Genomic DNA, 17,693 nt, shown 5'->3' with positions numbered 1-17,693 from the left:
GTGCATGACTTTAATCCCAGCATGCACGATGCAAAGGCAGACAGACCCCTGAATTCCAGGACAGTGAGGACTGCACAGTGAGACCTGCCAATAATAATAATAATAATAATAATAATAATAATATTATTATTATTATTATTATTTTGGGGAGGCATCTTACCTCCAAACCATAGCAGAATCTTCAAACATGTCACCATTAGCAGGCTGGCTTAATCATGCTGCAATTTTGTAGGTTTTGGAATTAGTCTCAGAAGACCATGTTTGGGCCACTATTTCCACATCTGACCCCCACTGGGATGGAGCACTCCGTGCCAGATGGCCCCAGGAGTGGAAAAGCTAATGGGCCTTCTGATGGTTGATAGCCTATCCTCTCGAGATCGGCTAGTACACACACACACACACACACACACACACACACACACACTCATTCACATGCAAAGAGGAGGGGTCTGAGCATAGCAGCTAACCAAATGTACTAGGTAGAATACAAAGCCATAGTTTAGGAAATTAATCCTGTTGCCCCACCCTTCCTTGAGTCTGTACATGTTAGGAGGTTAGCAGTTTAGATAAGGTCTAAGATGTGGTGGAACCCCTCAGCAGGGGCAGCTTCTGTGGCCACGATCATGTGGTATGTTAGTCTTAGGGGAAGTTGGGTGAGTGTGATGTGAGTGGGATGTCTTATTTTGTCAATGTTCCTGTAAGTCTAAAATTAGTTCTAAATAGATTAGAAACAACAAAACAGGAAAGACTCTACATAGTAGTGTATCAAAGCAGATGCTGAGACTCATAACCAAACTTTAGGCAGACTACAGAGAATCATATGAAAGAAGAGGTAGTTAGTAAGACCTGGATAGGACAGGAACTCCACAAGGAGAGCAACAGAACTAACATTTCTGGGCTCAGGGGTATTTTCTGAGACTGATACTACAACCAAGGTACATGCATGGAAATAACCTAGAACCCCTGCTCAGATGTAGCCCATGGCAGGTCAGTATCCAACTGTGTACCCTAGTAAGGGGAACAAGGACTGTCTCTGACATGAACTCAGTGGCTGACTCTTTGACCCCCACCTCGGCCAGGGGAGGAGCAGCCTTGCCAGAACACAAAGGAGGACACTGCAGCCACTCCAGATGGGACCTGATAAGCTAGGGTTGGATGGATGGGGAGGAGGACCTCACCTATCGGTGGACTTGGAGAGGGGCATGGGAAGAGATGAGAGAGGGAGGGTGGAATTTGGAGGGAATGAGAGAGGGGGCTACAGCTGGGACAAAAAGAGAATAAAATGTAATTAATGTAAAAAATGTAATTAAAAAACAAAACAAAACTGAAGACTTCTACCTTTGTCAGCATCTATGTTATCCTTTTAGCATCTCTTGCCCCTCATTTCTGCTCCTTCCTGTTTTGACTCTACCTCTGTCCCTTGTGCTTCCTTCCCACAAAAACTACATCCCTCTGATCTAGCCTCCCACAGAAACAGCCACCCTGTCAGCATGTTCTGTTGACTAAGCTTCCCAAAGAACCCCTGGCTCTGGCCTCCACTCAGTGCCACTCTCCCAGCCCTGGGTCACAGACCTTCCATCACCTGGACTGTTTTTGGTGGACTCTTCACCTCAGGTGTGGATCCAGTTAGTTTGTTCTCCACCCACCTGCAGCTTTGACTAGGCATCTCCCTCATGAATACCAGCACTGGTTCTAAGTCACCCACCCACTGAGAACAGCTCCACCAGGCTTCATTGTAACCTGGCTCCTTTATCCCCATCAGCGGCATAAAGACTTCAATCGGATCCCAACGCTAAGCTTAGCAGGTGCTTCTGCACATAGCACAGAGAATAGTGGTTTTGGCTACATTTCTATGGGAGGTTGTCTTAATTGTTAATTTATGCAGGAAGATGCAGCCCATTGTGGGTAGCACAATTCCCTAGGCATGGGGTCCTGGAACAGTATAACAGAGAGAAAGCTTGTTGAAAACAACAAGCAAACACCGTACAGGTGTTTTTTGTTTTGTTTTTGGTTTTGCTCTAGACTAAATTCCTGCCTTGACTTCTCCAGAATGAGGGGCTGTAACATAGACTTGTGAGCTAAAAGAGACCCTTTCTCCCTTAAGTATCAGGATATTTTATTACAACAACAGAAATGAAAGCAGAACCAGCCACTGTCGTGACACACACCTATAACCCAGTGCTCGATAGGTGGAGACAGAAATATCAGAAGTTTAAGGTCATGCTTGGCTGTATGGAGAGTTTGAAGCCTCCCTTGCCTAAGTGAGACTGCCAAAACGAAAGCAAGCTTTGCTAAGATGGGTTGTTCTTCTTGGACTGGGTATGAAGATGAAGCAAGGAAGAGGGAGTAGTCAGGCATAGTAGTAGTTCAAGTCAGCATCTGTAATGTATGACTTCTATAGAAGGGAAGGAAGGGGTTCCAAGCCATATCAGTGGCTTCCATGTTTCCGGTCACTGCTGTGCAGGGACTCCAGGTGATATCAAAGCCACATGTACCATCCAAAACCTTAACTGGAAAAGAGACTGAGGTTAGAGCAGGCCCATGACCTCATTCTGTCACACCGGCACCATGTCTGCCCAACCATTAGCCTGGTCCTTGTACTGAGTTCAGTGTATACCCCTACAAGTCCACATACCCTCCAAAGTGGTTTACTCCTGGTTTGGTAGCTACCAGGGTAGTCCAGCCTCAATATTTTGTGTTGCAACAGTAGCAAGCACATCATAGTATTGTAGCCACTGGGAGTCCCTGTACTGGGGTGGTGACAGTTTGTAAGAATCACTCATTGGCTAATGGTATGCCCAGAGGCTGGGAACTAAGTTATGCACTCTCAGGCACTTTCAACACAGTGACTTCTAGCAATGTGAAAGCTTCAGCCTCAGAGAGACCTGGGTACTGATGCTGTTAATGAACACAGCTAGGAGTCCCCCCCCCACAAAACAACAACAAAAACACAAACAAAAAAGCAAAACAAAGCCAGGCAAAAGACTGGAAAGGACACAGGCAGGGTGGGATGACATTACAAAATGTAGCCATCACAATATTAGACAAGGGGTAGAGAAAGCCTTCTTGAGAACATGGCACTTGAATAAGACCCTGCAGAAAGTAAAGCAAGTGTGAGCACTTAGGCAGTTAGCCCCCATTTCCACCAGAGCCCCACACCTACCTAAGACTCAGCATTTGTTAACTAGCAGAATGAGTGGGTGAGCTATGATGGTTCTCTCTCTCTCTTTGTGTGTGTGTGTGTGTGTGTGTGTGTGTGTCCGTGCATGCATTCAGAGGCCAGAGGACAACTTCAGGTCTCATTCCTCTGGTACCATCTACCTTCTTGCTTGAGACAGGGTCACACTGGCCCAGAGCTCCATGAGTAAGCTAGAATAACCAGCCAACAAGCCCCAGGGACCCACCTGTCTCCATATTCACCTCCTTAGCACTGAGATTACAAGCACATGATGCCTCCAGACCTGGCTTCTTAAACTCAGGAACTGGAGAGCAAACTCTCCACGCTCTCACGCTTGTGGCAAGCACTTTACTGGCTCTCCATGCCCTTCCACCTAAGGAATCCAGGCTGCTATTTCTAACCCCAAAGTCCAGATGGAACGCTGTGGTCCACGACACGTGCCAACCAGAAGGTCCAATTGAAGGCCTCCCCCAGCTTGACCACGGGGAGCCAGAAGAGAAATTACATATCAAGAACTACAGCATCCTAGTGAAGAAAACACTCCCAAGTGTTGGAGACTTGCAAACGTGCTGGGTGCGTGTGGGCTGCCTCAGGAGCAACAAATGAGCCTGTGCAGATGGTGCTGAGATAAACGGCTCCATCTTTTTACTGTAGCGGTACAATTGTAAATTTCTAGAGACATTTATTAGGTGGCGTCTCCCTTCTGCGGGACTCTGCCCGGGCTGGCGCACAGAGCCGCTGCAAGCAAGGTGGAGGGTGGAACCCAGCTCTAATGGTATAGTGGGCATCCGGATCTCTCCCATCCCTCTCCTCCCATTCTCGCTTCTGACAATTTATAGTTTAGTTTGATGTGTGAATAGCTGTATCTCTCCAGTAATATGTATTCTCTGTAAGTATTCCCTGCTGTGGCGGATCCTAAGAGAACTCCATCAAATAATTATCTTCCCTTTTTATTTATTCTCCATCTTTTCACTTGATCTGCACCACTATAAAATATTCCCATGGTCTCTTCTGAGTAGAAAGCCTTTTCTTGTGATTGTAAAGTTTATTTATATACAGTATTAACTCTACACTCTGTGGTCGTTCATCTCAGCATTTGCCCAATTTGACAGAGCTTTGGGCCTAGGAGGGCTTCCTCCACCTCCCACCAGAACAGGGAGAACTGGGGTCGTGGATATCACTGGCTTGGCCACAGGCCCCCTTGGCATGGAATAACCAGCTCAGGAGTTTCTGTCAGGCTTTTTCACTATGATCCTGACCTTGAGAAAGCAGCCCACACCCCAGGGCTTTGCAGATCACCACAAAAGCTCCCTTTGCCATAGTGCAGCCCCATCTTCCTTAATCCAGTTCTCTCTTCCAGAACCTAGAGAAACTGGAGGTCCTCAGTAAGTGACCCCAGGTCCAAGGTCTAGGTTTCATACTCTCAGGCTCAGTGACCTACCTGATCTAGTGTCCTCTGGTTCCTTTGAATCCTGTGGCACCTCTAGCTAGACTGATTGTATCCTGTGGACAGGTGATATTTCTTCTGCCTTCTTGATTTTGTCCAAGCCTTTGGTACAGGCTGGGTGTTCAGCTCATGCCAAATTGCAAGCAGTTATAACCTGGACTCACTTTCCAGGGAGGCATGGTCTATTTAGGATCTTCATTCTAGCCCTCCTACTAAGTTCTATGTTTAATACACAACTCTATGGTGCAACAGAGAGACCAGTTTGTAGGTAGGCATTTCTTGAGTCTAGGCTATATGCCTAGGTAAGTAGGTGACTGGAATGAGGAAGGCAGATGCAAGAGGAAGGCGGGTGCCAGGCCCGTTCTGCTCTGAGTGACATTGATGGCCCAATCGAGAAGTCAGTGTTCCTTAGCAAAAGTGTTCTCTGAATGCTGTTCTAGATTCATCAGAATTAGAGGGACTGTGAAGAATCCATCCATGGTCTTCTTCCTCTCTTTTCTACATAGGCAAGGATGGCGTTAGGGTTGGGCTTAGTCTTAGGGTTTGGAAGATCTTCGAAGTCTCAGTTGAGACAAAAAATAGAAAGACTGAGAAAAAGAAGTGGACATGGGAAGGAAAGGGGCCTCATTGCAGAATCTGGCTGAAATATTTTTTTAAGAAAATTATTGTTTTTTTTTTTTAATTTTATGTACATCAGACCCTTGGAACAGGAGTTGCAAACAGCGTGGGAATTGAACCTGAGTCTTTTGGAAGAGCATCCAGTGCTTTTAACCACTGAGCCATCTCTGCAGCCCATTTCCTCTCTCTCTTTTTTCTTTTAATTAATTAATTTATTTTGGTTGATTAAAACCTTTACTGTGCTGAGAGTCAACAATTTCCACAAAACTAAAAAAAAAATTTTTTTTTTTGCTATGGAAAAAAAAACTTAGCAGTAGAAAACATACCTTTTATGTAGGCATAAAAACATAGCTTTTATACAGAAAGAGACATTAAAAAATAATAGCGAACCATGCTTATGGCCGAAGGGTATATGACTGAGTTTGGCCTTTCACCTCTCCTAGTTGTAAATTTCCTAATACTCTCACAAGGAACTCTATTTACAGTGATAGACATGTCCTAGCCCTTTAGTACAAATGCAAGTGTTGGCCCATGGTTTTCCTTCATTAGGTTGTGAGCCTACCCAAGATACCCCAGAACAACCCTATGATCCTATTTACCAAAAGAGGTGGGCACAGGTTGTTTCCGAGTGTGGTGGTTTGAATGAGAAATTTCCCCAAGGTTTACATCTTTGAACACTTGCTCCCTGGTTGGTGGCTCTGTGTAAGAGTCTTGCTGGAGGAAGCACATCACTAGGGAAGGGCTCTGAGAGTTTATAGCCGTGTTCCACTTCCTGTTTGTTCTCAACTCCATGCTTGCAGTTGAAGGTGTGAACTCTGAGCTTCCTGTTTTAGCCACCTGCAAACACATTTCCCCACCATTATGGATTCTCCCTCTGGAACCATAAGCCCAAAATAAACATTTTCGTCTATAAGTTGCTTCTGGTCTCGCTATTTTTATCACACACAAAAGTAACTAGTACACCCAGCAACCCTTTGGCACATGACTTCAGAAGCCATTAGAACCATACATACGGCTCTTGCTAAGACACTTTAAGTGTCACTGTCTAGAGACACTGACATCCACGCTTTTCCTACTCATCTTTCTCCTTAATAATGCTCATGCATTAAATCAATATCAAAACTTCTTAAAGAGTCTCCAACTGTGCTTCATACTGACTCATCCTGAAGTCTTTGCAGCATCCTCAAGAAACATGGCTTTATCTGTGTAGGGATTTCTGAGAAGAATTTCTTGGGCTCTTATTCCTCCAGCCCCGACCCTTCTGCAGATGGCAAGCTTCTCTCATTACTAGGTTCCAGCGACAGGGCTTACAGGCAAAGGAGCCCATAGCAGCACTTCAGGTCCACGGTAACGGCTGAGCATACTAACTTGAGTTTCTCCTGGGCCAGCAATGATGATCTGGTATCAGCAGTGAAGCTGGAGGTCAGGGGTGGTTGGGGAGGGAAACTCTTCCTTCTCTACCTAGGGAACTCTGCAATCCTATTCTGTCCACACTGCCCAGAGGCTCTGCCACCTGCAGTGCCTGCCTGGGATGTTGGATTGATACGGGTACTTCCCCTCTCACTCACTGTTGGAGGGAGCTTTTCTCATGTCTGCTTTGCTCCTTGTATTGGATACCTGCTAAAAATGAACAGGAGATTCCTTACCTCTACCTAACCTCAGCAACTATGCCTCTTCCCCCATACCCCGCCCCGGCCCCTCATGTCTCAGACTCTGGGTATGTGTACTGAACTTCTTAGCATCAAAGCTTCCCTTTTGGGGGAGGGGCTTTGCGACAGGGCCTCTCTATTATGAAGACCTAGCAGTCCTGGAACTTGCCATGTAGATCAGGCTAGCCTTGGACTCATAGAGATCTGCCTGCTTCTGCCTCCTGAGTGCTGAGATCAAAAGTATACACCACCATGCCCAGCTACATGAAAGGTTCTGAAGCCTTCCCCCCCCCCCATAAATCCTAACTCTGTATTTATCCTGTATTTATCTGCGGATGATGCTAAACGTACCTTAATCTACAGCAGGAATGGGCTTCATCCCAGTTTTTGGGAAGGAGTGATGTGAGCACACATTTCAGACCCTCTTGAACCTGCCTCTGCCAGCCCCCTGATTTCAGTGACCTTACTACCATCTCTTCCACACGCTTATTCCTTGGCCAGCTTCCCCAGATCAGCTTCTCCACATTTTCTGGAGTTATGTGAAGATTCTTTCTAGTACCCGCACTCCCCCTCCTCTCAACTTGCCTCAGCCATCCCTTTCTGTAGGAAGGGAAGTTTAGCCCAGGCCTCTATCCCTGAAAGCTGCTTTTGTTTTGTACTGAGAATTGAACCTGGGGCCTCACCTATGTCAGGCAAGGCTCTACCACCGAACTTCCTATCCAGCCGGGGTGGTCCCCTGCAAAAGATATTTCTGAACCAGGCCTGATGATATGAACGGCTTGAGAGACCAAAGCAAGAGGATTACAGATACAGGCCTATTGGAACTACAGAGCAAGTGTAAGGCCAATATGGGCAACTCGGACCCTGTTTCAAAGTAAACATTTAAAGGATAGTGTGTGTGTGTGTGTGTGTCTGCGTGTTTTGGTGGTAGATGTGGTGGTGCTAATTTAACTCAGTAGTAGAGTGCTTGCCAAGGAAGCATGGGACCCTAGCTTTAATCCCTTGTACCAGGAGGAGGAGGAATAGAAGGAGGCAGAAGATGACAAGGAGCATTTCTGAGCTCTCCAAGGCAGAAGGCTGAGGCATCAACATGGAACACCCACCTTGTTCAGGAGAGCCACAGTCCCAAAGCCTTCTCTCCTCTCGGAGAGAGCTCTGTCTGATCCCAGGAGCCCCGTTTTCTGCTGCTGACCACTTTCCTCTATGTCTCCAGGGTTAGAAGGTGAGCAGGATTTTTCAAACCCTAAAAGCTGAGCCAGGAAGAAAGACATTGGCCCCAGTTGCTCCCTCCTTGGCAGCCATGAGCTCTGCTCTCCCAGGGACCCTTGGAGACGCCTGGAAAGTTCAGTAGCAGCTGCGCAGCATTTAGATCTCACACAAAGCAAGGTTACAATGTGATCTTCTCTAGTTAATAACCTTGACTTATGGAATAATTGCTGTGATGGCTCTGTTCTTTTCCTGCAAGGGATTCTTAGGAGTGGCGAGTGAGCACACACCCGTTTTCCAAGAGCCCGTGTCTTCTTGCCCTATAATGGAAGATTAGAGAGGTCTAGATGGCTATGATGATGACCAAACCTTCTCTCACCCCCTCTCCGAGTTCCTGTCTTAGTTTTAGCTTAATAAACCATCTTGACCGAAGTCACATACTGCACCTTTCCTGACTCTGTTTCTTGGACCAGAGCCACAAACAGAAGAGGCTGCAGTCCTTATGCCTCCATGCTCCAGGAGCGTTCCTGGCAAGGGTTAACTGTGTGTATAAAATTGATTGCGATTTTAGTAATTCGGTATAATCACAGTCTACCAGCAGGTTGCTTTTCCAGCAGGAGGGTTTGGAATTATTTTCTGGAGTTTGCAATATAGAACTTAAATTAAGCCTCAGAAGTCAGGGGCGCTCGGCAGCATCCCTAATGCGGTGCTAAATTCTCAGCAGCACAGGCTCTGTGTTAAAGCCTTCGCTGGCAATTAGGTTCATTAACTATCACAATACCTTATTTATTACTCTCTGTGCCATATGGTTTCCCAGCTAAAGAATGGCGCCCGTTCTCCTCCAGACCATTTGGCATCATAAAAATGTTAACAAATAATATTATGGCTCTCGGGGGCACAAGGCCTTGCTGGGTTCTGGGTCTGAGCGGCAGGAGAGAATATGAAAACATTTTTCTTCTATGGTGAAATAAAAACTTCCTTGAGACAGAAGTATTCAGAGAGAATCTCACTGCATAACGTAAACCACAGTTTTATTTACCCTCATAATGGTTATGTCGATATTTGCATCATCTGGGACTTTTACTCATCTTCCTTCCCACCCTTTTTGGGTTGTTTTCCTTTCTAGCCTTCCCCATTCCTACTTCTTGACTTCCATGGTATGAAAGCAACTACAGTCAGACCTACCACAAGCCTTGTGGGGTGAGCTGCTGCTGAGCCAGTAGCTGCTCTGGGGTCGGTTGCAGCTAGCTGCTGCATCCATCAGCTTTCCATCACCCTAACAAAGTACCTGAGATCGTCAGCTTATAGAGAGAAAAGGACAAATGAGCTTACAGCATTGGAAATTCCTGTTGCTTTCAGGGTGTGATGATGGGAGCACCTGTATTAGCAAAACAGCCGATAAGCAAAGGAGAAGATGAACCAGGAGCCAAGGCCTTAAACACCTCCTAAGATATGCTGAGGATGATCTGTTTTCTCCCATGAGGTCTCACTTCTCAAAGGTTCTCCATTCATCAATAGCACTGATCAATGGGATCAGTCCTTCATCACAGGAACCTTTGAAAGACACATAAAATTCAAACTTCGGCAGCTACCTAGCCTTCGTTGTGTCTCTACTCATCCACTTCGGGGTTCTGTTTTCTGCGCCTTCCTTTGCTAGTGTGTCTAGGAAGATAGGAAGTGGTGCATGAGGCTGTGTTGCCCCATCTTGAGCAGGTGTGTTCAGCCACCCAGGCTGGGCAGCCCCCACTATGGAGGAGAGACTGCAGGGAAAATGTATGAGAGAGCAGGGAGAAAAGACATCAGGAGGGTGGGGAGACGCACTTCAAGTCATCCACTCAAGAGGACAAAGCATAGCCCCCTTCTTGCCCCCAGATGTGGGAGTGAGAGGCATTTGTCTTAGAGCTTCGGTGAATGAACACATAGAACAAGCAGGTCCCGGCACCATGAGCAGCTCCTGCTATGGTCTGAATATGAGCCATCTTCCATAGGCTCATGCAGTTAAGCATCTGCTCCCACTGTCTGGGGATAAAGTGAGTAGTTGGGGGAGTGGGGCTAGAGGATTATCGACTCAGCCCACCTCCAGCCCAAGCTTCTGTCCCCTGACACTAGACACAACATAACCAGCTTCCTCATGCCTCAGTCTGAAGCTCTGCCTGCACTGTGCCTTCCCTAACATGATGAAACATACCCTCCAAGCAGGGAGCTCAAAGATACCTTTCCTTCTTTTAGTTGCTTCTTGTCCTGTGTTTTTTCTGTAAGAGTAACAACAAAGTGGCTAATACAGCCCCCTCGCTGCCTTTCTCTGATGTGGAAATCTGCCTGGACAGAATTCCCACATGGGTTGCAGAAAGCGCTTTCTGATTTCTCTTTCCTCAAATGACTCTTTGGCCTGGCTGGGGAAACCTTCTTTGGGAAGCAACAATGTGTAACGTTACAAACTAAGGCAAGAGCCCCTGGTTTTGAGATCTATTGTAACCACTTAGTTGCACAGCTTGTCTGTGCCTAAGTTCTTCCATCTGTGAGATGAGAATAATGATGACAACACCCATTGCCATGTGGCCCCAAAGAGTAAATGAGTGAGACTTTCTAGGGACCTAGGACAGAGGTAGCGCAAAGCAAGTACCGGACAGGGGAGAGCTGTGACGACCAAGGTCCTGTTAGGTCCCCTCATTCTTTGTCTCAGAATTTCTTTTCATCTCTGCTATTTTTGAGATTTAGGGAGTCATTAAAGACCCATATGCAGAGAGCTTGGTCCCTATCCATTAATGCACGGCAAAGTTATGCCATCTTTAAGGTGTGGGGCCTAGTGGAAGAAAGCTGGATCAGCTATATATGTCCTTGCAAGGGCACTGAGATCCTGGCCCCATTTTTTTGCTTCCAGGCTGTCATGAGGTGATCAACTTACCCTCCCTCTGTGATGTGCTCTCTCATAACAGACTCAGAAACAACAGATCAACGGGCCATGGACTAATACCTACAAAACTGAGCCAAAGCAAACCTCTCCTCTTTTTAAGCAGAACACACCATGTGTGTGTTACTCTAGTGAAAAAACTGACCAGCACAGTTGCTTTGGGCCAACTCCTCCATTATACCATTCCATCCCAAGTCTGTCCTGATGCTGAGCTGTATGAGCAGGAGCAGTGCCAGCCAGGTGACATTCATTCCATTCCCATGTCTCTGCCTCCATGTGCCATGTATCCTTCTGGCTCCCAAACTGCAATGAGTTTCCCTGAATGTACTACCTGATCCAAAATGGTGGTGACACAGAGTGATAGAGACCTGCTAGGAATCAGAGTCGAAGCATCAAACTGGATGACACCTTGGAAGTGATCACAGGAGGTGACGTAGCCATAGTCAAACATCTGTGAGAGGGTGGGAGGGAATCCCCAGGCAAACTCCTCCTCCTCAGCTCCACCCAGACAGAAGGAGGGAACAGAGTGCTGCGGAGAAAAACTCAAGCTGAATCTGATAAATGTCAATTGATGCAAATCTCAGAAAGGCTCAGGTTGGAGCAGAGCTGACCCAGGCCCTTAACTGGCTCCAGGGTCCTTAGAAAGAAGAACAAATTTGGGCAAAGGAATGCCTGTCCCTAAGCTGGCCTGACGAAACAGGCCTGAAAGACCAGCTACTGGGAAGGAAGGAGGATGGAGAGTTCAAGGCTGGTCTGGAATACAGAAGGAATTCAAGGACAGCCTGGCAACATAGTGAAACCCTTTTCAAAACAATACAAGTTAAAAAAAAATTAACTGAGTCCTTTTCAGGAGCATGTTCACAGCATGAGGTGTAGGAATAGACTGTCCCAATCAATCCTCCCGACCCCTGCCTTCTTTCCCAGCTGCCTGCCTCCCCTCCTACTCCTTTCCCCTCATAATTCTAGCTGACTACTGTGTTTCTTCTGTTTTTTTGTTTTGTTTTGTTTTGTTTTCCCCAAGAGGGGAGAGTCTTTTAGAAGGATTACAGGCACACACCGCCCTACATGGCTTTGCCTGGCTTTCTTCCATTGGGTGGTACCCTTAATAACGTTTTTTAAGACTTGTTTTGTGTGTATGAATTAACGGCATGTGCGTCTGTGCACCGCATGTGTGCAGCTGTGGAGGCCAGAGAAGGATGTCCTATCCCATGGTGAGCCACGTGGGTCCCTAGAAGAGCAGCAAGTGCTCTTAACCACTGAGATATCTCTCTGGTAGACTAGGCTTTTTTTTTTTTTCACCAAAAAGTAATTTTACTTAAAATGTATTTCAATACGAATTTATCAAAATTAAACAAAAGAATCAAATGAAGAAAAATTCTCACCACAGAAGGGACATTAATAGAAAGGCCACATTCTCTCCAATGACATTTCACATCTTTCTGTGACAAACTGGCAGAGGTGAGGCGGAAGGGACGAGAGGGAAAAGCCCGACCACCAACCAGGCTTGATCCTCAACATAGCCTATTAATGGAATACAGAGTCTCATAAAAGTCAGCATTCAGCAACTCTGACGTGAAATGAAACCCTGCACTTTAAACCCACAACTAAGGCTTCTGGCTGCAGTTTGGTGTGAGGCAGACAGTACACTCAACGTTAAGGCACGGGGTAAAGCGTGTGCCATCCACAGGCAGTGATGTGGGATGCCCAGTGTAAGCCACCCTTTAGAACGTTCATGGCTTTCTGAGTGTGCTGGAACTGGAAGCCAGAGAGGCCGTCCACAGAGCCTCAGCTGTCTTAGCTGTGTCCTCCTGGATGTCACTGTATTGACTATAATCCTCTCTGAACTTGTGAGTCCTGCAAAAATTTTCTATTGTAGAAGATTAAATGTCCATTCAGTTCTTGCAGATGAACCTAGATCTGGCTTCAAATACTGTACCTATGCACATTATTTGGCCACACTGACTGTGGCCCAGAGCTTGCAGACCCTGCTACTGACTGGGAAAGAGAAGGTGTGAAATTGTAAGCTGTGATTTTTTTTTTTTTTTAATTTTACAATGGCCACAGTGTAAACCAGCTTTCGGCACACTGGATGGGGTGTCTGAGAAAGTTCAGACTTAATATCTTTTCAGATAATGATCCTTGTGTGTGTCCTGTTCCCTGTGAGAGAACAACTGCTCTCACAGTGACAGGGGAAGCGCCTTCCTTCATGGGAGACAGGGCAAAAGGCATCACTTCTTTGCCACACTGGCAACAGCTTTCTTGGCTGCTTCCTCCAGGCCCACAGCTAATGTAATAGGGAGTCTGCTACTTTGGAGGATGTTCTGAGCCTCCTGGACATTAGTTCCTTGGAGCCAGACTGCCAGTGGCACCTTGAGTTCTAGCTCCCGGAAGGCTTTGGTGATCCCATTGGCAATGAAGGCATGATCCTACCAAAGGTGTCGATGAGAACGGCTTCTACCTTGGCATCAGATGTGAGAAGTTTGAATGATTCATAGGCTTGGAATTCCTTCACTCCACCTCGGAGGTCCAAGAAGTTAGCAGGCTTCCCTCCATTTAGAAAAATGATGTCACAAGTAGCCATGGCCAATCCAGCACCATTCACAAAGCAGGCCATGTGTAGGCCTACGTACTTGATATTGTATATGGCAGCTTCGTTTTCAATGGGCTCATTCTCTGATTTGTCCTCTATAGGTCCATAGCAAATATGTCTTTTTGTCTGAATTCAGCATTGTCATCAAAGTTTGCATCGAAACAGACAACTTGTTCTTCTGGAGTTTCACCAAAGGGCTTCACTTCCACCTGAGTAAAACCAATCTTCAGGAAGAGATGGTACAGCTCTTTAATCTGGTCTGCAGCCTGGTTTTTCAAAGGCCTGAGAAAGCCCAGGTTTTCCATCATGCGCTGGGCCTGGCTTTCCTTTATCCCTTCAAAGATGTCAATCTGATCCTTAAAGATGAGTTCTGGGTTGGAAGCCACCACTTCTGCGATATCAACAACCCCTCCCCAAGGACTGTCCACTATCACGGAACACTGTGGGGCCTGTCCATCAGAATGGCTTCCACCTTGGGATCAGATGTGAGCAGTGTGAATGCTTGATCGGCTTGGGATTCCTTTACTCCACCTCAGAGGTCCAAGAAGTTAGCTAGCTTCCCTCTGTTTAGGAAAATGATATCACAAGGAGTCTAAGTTTCTCTAGAAATATCCAAGGCTCGAGCAACCATCACCTTGTTAAGCTTCACACCTGTTTTTGGAGCTTGTTTTGTTGCTAGATTATAACCAACCAGCCGTGCCAGCACCATAGGGTCTTTTGTTAAATGAACACCCCCTTTCAAACTGTCGTTGAAGACATCTTTTCCCCATCCTCCAGCTAAGACCTGGGCTTTTAAAACAATTTCTTTTGCATCCAGTCTCTTTGCTGTCTCCAGAGGCCAGGTTAGTAGTGTTGGGGACAAAGAACCTCTGCGCTCTCACCCAGTGCTCTGACATGAGCTTCCTGTTCTGCTATTCCTGCAGGTTCAGCCATCTTCTGGGGGTTCAGTGACCCACCTGGGACCTGATTGCCAGGAGAGGCAGGCGCCCACAGCTACTCGAGACAGGGTTTCTCTGTGTAGCCTTGGCTGTGCAGACTCACTTTGTAGACCAGGCTGGCCTCAAAGGCACAGAGACCCATCTGCCTCTGCCTCCCAAGTGCTGGGATTAAAGGTATGTGCCATCATGCCAGACAGGAGTGCCATCTTAACCAGGAACCTGTGGAGAAGGCCGTGAAGGGGAGGGAAGGGAAGGAGGTAGGCCTCCCCCCCCAACCCCTTTATTTTAAGAAAGTGTCTTACTATGTAGTCCTGGCCTGACCTGAAGCGCACAGTCACCTGCCTGCCTCTGCCTCCTGAGTGCTGGTCCTAAGAGTGTGTACCACCACAGCCACTTGACTAGGCTATTTTTCAGCTTAGGGCCGTGTGTGTGTGTGTGTGTGTGTGTGTGTGTGTGTGTGTATGTGTGTACATAGGTATGTGCAGATGGATTTGTACATACATGTCCTTGCTTTTGCAGGTACATGGAAAGTTCAGAGGAGGACATCAAGTGCTCTCCACCACCTTCTGACTTGTTCCCTTGAGACAGTGTCTCTTACTCAACCTGGAGCTTCACTGAGGCTTCTCGGTGAGGCTGGCTGACCCCAGCAATCCTCTGTCTCCATACCCAGCCAAGGCGGGGTTACAGGCATGCATGGCCGTGCTGGGCTTCCTGCCTGTGTTCTGAGGATCTGAACTTGGGTCCTCATGGTTTCTCAGCAAGCGTTCCTACTGAGCCATTTCCACAACACAGTTCTGACTTTTGTAAGGAACGTCCATACTGATTTCCATAGTTACCCCAGTTTGCACCCCCATTTGCAGTGTTTCAGGCTTCTCTTTCCTCACATCCTCACCAGCATTTGTTGTCATTTCATTCATCGATGACTCAGCACAGATTACGGAACAAGGCACAGAAAAAGCTCAAAACATCATCCTGCAGCATGCAGCAAGTAAGCGCTAACTTTGACATCATTCATGGTCATCTATGAGCCAGCCCACACCATCTATTATACATGTATACTTTCTATACATCATCTCTTTTGGCTTTCACAAAAGCTCATAAGCTAGACATTCCCTTCTCTTTGTTAGAGAAGGAGAGAACAGATGAGTTAGATGATGCTACGCCCATGTGCTCACTCTAACACTCAGGATATGTTTCATCTGGTCTCTGAAAGGACAGGCAAAGACAGAGTCCAACGTTCCACTTCCTAGGACCTCTAAGAGCGCTGAAATACTATGACAGATGGTTCCATCCTGGGCGTCCCACCGCCCCCAAATGTCACCCTAGCCTGGCACCCACAATAGCTGTGAAGGAGAGTACCAGGCAACTGAGCCCTGGGGGCAGGGTCTTGCCAGGCTATTGCCTTCCAGGCTGGCAGGAAGAAGAGAAGCTTGGGATGGGAAAAGTAATCAGGAGTGAGAGCACCCAAAGCTGTGACCCTGAGGAAAAGGAGCCCAGGATCAGGAGTTTGTTTCCAGGAACATTACATAGAGACCAGAGAGAAGCGGGTGATTTTAATCCCACGCAGCTGCTGGAAATTAAGTTAATTGTGCTGGCACTGGCTCTTCTCCCTTCCAATCCATTTCATCCAGAGCCTGATGGAGTGCTGCGGCTGACAGGCAGCGCAGAATGCCATGTAGCCTTGGGTCCACAGCTCCATACCAGACTTCTTCCCTATGGCTGCTGCCAGAACTGATGGGGAAAGATGTCATGAGGCATGTGTACATGGGTGTGTGTGCACATGAACATGAGGCCAGAGGTCGCACTCAAAAGTGTCTTTCTCAGTAGATGTCCACCTTGATTTTTGTTTTTGCTTTTTGAGTTAGAGTCATTAATCTGGAACTTGCCATGTAAACTAGGCTGCCTAGCCAATGAGACCTGAGACTCTCCTGTCTCTCCCTCCCCTGAATTGTGGGAACAAACCCATGTAACCATGATCTTTTAGTTGTGTGGGTTCTGGGGTTTGAACCTGGATCCTCATGCTTGCAGAGCAACCATTTTACTGACCAGGAAACTGACCCCCTCCTCCTCTTCCTCTTCCTCCATCTTTGTTTTTCCAGAAGGGTTTCTCAGTGTAGCCTTGGATGTCCTGAACTCTCTTTGTAGACTAGGCTGGCCTCGAATTCACAGAGATCTGCCTGACTCTGCCCGCTGAATGCTGGGATTACAGGGCTGTGTCACCACACCATGGCTCTTCTTTCTTCCAATCTAGACGTTTCTCCTCTTGAGATGGCACCAGGATGAAAGAATGTGAAGAATTTCACAACAGCAAAGAGTATAAACCAGGTAACAAGGGAAAGCAACTGTAAACCGTCTTTTTTGGTGTTTTGTTTTGTTTTATATTTTGAAGTAGGCTCTTACCACATAGCCTGGGCTGACCTTGAACTTGGTATGTAACTCGTGCTAGCCTCCGACTCAGGACCTTCTACCTTGACCTCTCAAACGCTGGGATTACAGGTGTGTGCCACTTTCTCCTTCAAACCCCGAGGCCCAGCTTCATCTTCCATGACTGTTAAGGACAGAAGAACTATTGATGGGGCCTCTTGCTCCCTGCACCTGTGCTGGGAGGTCTTTCCTCCCTCACTCTGAGCAGCCTGTAACCAGGCTCACTATTCCACCAGTGGGAAGACAAAACCAGCCTCCAAGCAGCTGCCAGGCAGGCACAAAGACAACATTGCTGTTCAGACATTCCACTCAGGGACACACTAATTTAAGGCGACATGGCCATATGCAGGTGGTGACGTCGCGGTCCACCCACGGAAGGTTTTTACTTAACTCTGAATTAACACCTGGCTTGTGGTAGTTTTCAAAAGTCCCAGGTAATTCTGAAGTGGTCCCCAAGATTGAGAACCAAGGACGGAGGGGAACCTGCTTGACTGACTGCTGTCCTGGTCAGTTCTACCTTATGGCCACTAGAGGTCAGCAGGGCTTGGCAGAGGGGCAGCAGGTGGCCCTGCAGAACATTACCGACTCTCTAGAGCTGACCACAAACAACGTACTCTTGTCTGGCCTCCAGCAAGAGCAGGTCAGGCGCTCCGCTCTGGGGCGGAGGGGAGCTGGGGACACCGCAAGGGGGCGAAGGTGGCCTGCTGACAGGATTAAGGCCTGTGAGCTACA

At 47.2% G+C, this 17,693-nt stretch overlaps 1 pseudogene; it reads right to left on the bottom strand.

Moving 5' to 3' along the window:
* Positions 1-13,237: 13,237 nt before the first annotated feature.
* On the bottom strand, positions 13,238-14,510 carry LOC110546487 (succinate--CoA ligase [GDP-forming] subunit beta, mitochondrial-like; annotated as a pseudogene).
* Positions 14,511-17,693: the final 3,183 nt, after the last annotated feature.

This window comes from Meriones unguiculatus, chromosome 1 (assembly GCF_030254825.1).
Source record: "Meriones unguiculatus strain TT.TT164.6M chromosome 1, Bangor_MerUng_6.1, whole genome shotgun sequence".
In the NCBI taxonomy this organism is placed as follows: domain Eukaryota; kingdom Metazoa; phylum Chordata; class Mammalia; order Rodentia; family Muridae; genus Meriones; species Meriones unguiculatus.
The sequence above is the reverse complement of the archived record's forward strand: the minus strand, read 5'-3'. Positions and strand labels throughout refer to the sequence as shown.